Genomic DNA, 3,115 nt, shown 5'->3' on the forward strand with positions numbered 1-3,115 from the left:
AAACCCGTGGATCTGACTTCCTTGTGTCAAGGATGGGCCTGTAGGTGCGAACTTCTCTTTATTTATTTGCAGTTGAACATGTGCATCTGCGGAGAATGGGTTCTTGCAGGCCTTCCACACTGGCAGCAGCAACGTCGCAGGACAGAATGGAGGTGCACACTTGCAGGTCTCAGGGAGGCACTGTCAGGCTGCCTTGTGTGCACTTGGTCAAGGACTGCCAGAGCTGTCCACTGTGGCTGGACGTGGGTGAAGGCAAGGTGTTTGAAATAGGACACACACGGTGTTCATCACAGTCCACCCCTAGCAGCACTCAGGTCTGCCCTGCACTGCACTACAGTCCCATTCATCTGAGTCCCCTCAAGGAGCTGAAAAGATTTTCCACCAGAGGGTTCGTGAGATGAAACATAAGTAGCCAGTGTCAAGGCTAGCGTTTATAGACATCATCTCCCTCCTCCGTAATCCCATTCTAGGTTTCCCTTACCCTGTTCTAGCACTTGGGTTATTGGTCTGGGGGTTGCCAGCCTACTGGGGGACCAGAACTTCTTTCTTGGGGAACCTGAGTTTTTATTTGTCTTACTCTTTTGTTTCCAACCTCCCTGCAAAAAATTAAAAAGTGACAATTTGACTAGGTCTTGATTCCCAGCACTGAGTGGGTGACCTCCTGTGTTAGACCAGGTTGACTACAGAAACAAATTCCTTGATACTCATATATGTGTAAGAGAGAACGTTATATCAAGAAGTCATTATGCATCAATAAAACATCCCCGATCAAGTTCGTAAGTTTGATATTATCCCATAAGTCTGATATTAGTCCATGAATTCCTCTTCAGATTCATGCAGCACATGCAATGATGCCGAATACAGAAAGCTCACAGGCCTGTGGGTGGAAAGTGTTTTTGTTTGTTTGTTTTTTCACATCGGAGAACTTTATTAGACACGGAAGTCAGGACCCGCACAGAGCTCTCCGGGCAGTCCCGGCAGAGTTGGCCCAACCCGGGAGCCAGCAGGACACACTACCTAGAGTTACTATAGAATGGGCGGCGAGGGCTGCTCCACAGACGTGTGAACAGGTCAAATCTTTATAAAGAAAACATCCAGTGAAGAGGAAATGACGTGTCTAGTCAACCTGATACACAGAGCACTCTGGGGCTGCGCCTCACTGGGGCCGAAGGGAGGAGTGGGACCGGACGTCCACGGCACGGGGCGGGGGTGTGTGTGCAAGGCGGGCACGGCCAATGGGCACTAAGACACTGCGCATTTACAAGACCAGCTACGTGGGGGGGGGGGGGGGTCAGCGGCCCCGGCGGGTGTCATTCTGGAATGAGGGGGTGGTCTTTACATCGGATCAGCGGCCGCTGAGCACGGTGAGGGCTACTTGGTAGACAGGATGAGGGCCACGATGAGGCCAGCACCTCAGCGAAGATGAGGATCAGGATCATGCCCACAAAGCGCCGGGGCTGCTGGGCTGTGCCGCGCACACCAGCGTCCCCCACGATCCCGATGGCAAAGCCAGACGCCAGCCCGCTCAGGCCCACACTCAGGCCGGCGCCCAGCTGCAGGAAACTTGTACAGGGTGATCGTCTCATTCAGGGAGTTGGCGATGAGGACAGCCACCACCAAGCCATAGATGGCGATGATGCCTGCCATGACCACAGGGTTGATGGACTTCATGATCAGCTCCGGCAGCATGACCGACATGGCTGCGATGCCCGTGCCACTCTTGGCAGTGCCACAGGCGGCGCTCAGGGCGCTGAAGATCATGGCGGCTGTAGCGCCCTTGATGCCAAAAAAGGCGGCGTACTCGGGGCCGGGAATGGTCTCGGACACGTCTGCAGGAGTGGGGTGAGCGCAGCGGGCGAGTCAGCTGGGCAGCGGGCAGGCGGGCAGGCGGCAGGGCAGAGCACCAGCGGCAGCTACAGCAGGGTGGAAAGTTTTGTGGATCCAATGGAGGTGGACACATCTCCAGGGCTCTGGCTGCCATCGGTGTAGCTCCATGTGGCTTTTCAACAGGAATGTAAAGCAGAGAGAGAGAGAGACAATGGCCCACCTCTTCTGATGGCAGAATCAAGAGAGAGGAAGGCCCCAGAATCCTCATGAGAAGGCCACGCACACAAGGAGGGATCATCGGGCTGTGACCTGATTGACAGGCTAGACTCCACCCCTACATTCTTTTATCACATTGACATGGAATTGTGGAACTGCCACACCTCTGTGTTGTGATCCGATGTAATTACCCTCCGTTGGTATGTGTTGTAAATCCTAACCTCTGTTAAGGAGACAGGATTCAGATGGAGGGTACCTTCAGAGTGACGGGCTCGCAAGAGGGCATGACTCCAGTCACACTGTTCCTGAAGTGCCATCCTTAGTCAATCACCACCCCTACTCAAGAGAGGAAAGGAGAGGGACCTGATCACCAAGTTAGCAGAAGCTGGAGTGGCGTGCATCCTGGGGCTCTGGGGTTCCTGTGCTGAGAATCTTCTAGACGTCAGGGGAGGGAGATAGGACCTTTCTCCAGAGCTGACAGAGGAAGGCTTCCCGAAAGCTGATGCTCTAAATTCAGACTCCTGGCCTCCCAACACAGGGCTAGATGTCCTTTCACCATGTTTTGTTTTGTTTTTAATTTGCATGCTGAGCAAAGAATCTGGGAAGCAGTATAGAGAAGAATGGGCATTGGACTTGGAGGAAGCTCATTAACAACCTGTCATATGCAGATGACACAGTCTCGCTTGCTGAAGGCCAAGAGGACTTGATGAAGATCAAAAGATGAATTACATCTCAATGCAAAAAACCCCACAACCCTAAAATCCTCATAACTGGACCAGTAAACAGCCACACAATACATGGAGAAGCGATTGTCCAATTTGTCCAAGATTTCATTTTGCTTGGATCCACAAGCAATGCTCATGAAAGCAACAGTTTAAAAAAAAAAAACCCCAATGATGTAGTTCATTGGGAAAACTATGCTGCGAAAGATGTTCTTGAGCTAAGATGCTCTTCTGAGGAGCAAGGTGCATAGTTTGACCCCAGCCATGGTACTTTCAATCGCCCCCTGTACAAATAAACACGGGACCACAAGCAAGGAGGACAAGAACTGATGCCTTGTTGAAGGTGCCAT

General features: G+C 52.1%; 1 pseudogene; it reads right to left on the minus strand.

Annotated features, from left to right (window-relative positions):
* Positions 1 to 1,371: 1,371 nt before the first annotated feature.
* Positions 1,372 to 2,360, minus strand: LOC142458569 (V-type proton ATPase 16 kDa proteolipid subunit c pseudogene; annotated as a pseudogene).
* Positions 2,361 to 3,115: the final 755 nt, after the last annotated feature.

The sequence above is a fragment of the Tenrec ecaudatus genome, chromosome 10 (assembly GCF_050624435.1).
Source record: "Tenrec ecaudatus isolate mTenEca1 chromosome 10, mTenEca1.hap1, whole genome shotgun sequence".
In the NCBI taxonomy this organism is placed as follows: domain Eukaryota; kingdom Metazoa; phylum Chordata; class Mammalia; order Afrosoricida; family Tenrecidae; genus Tenrec; species Tenrec ecaudatus.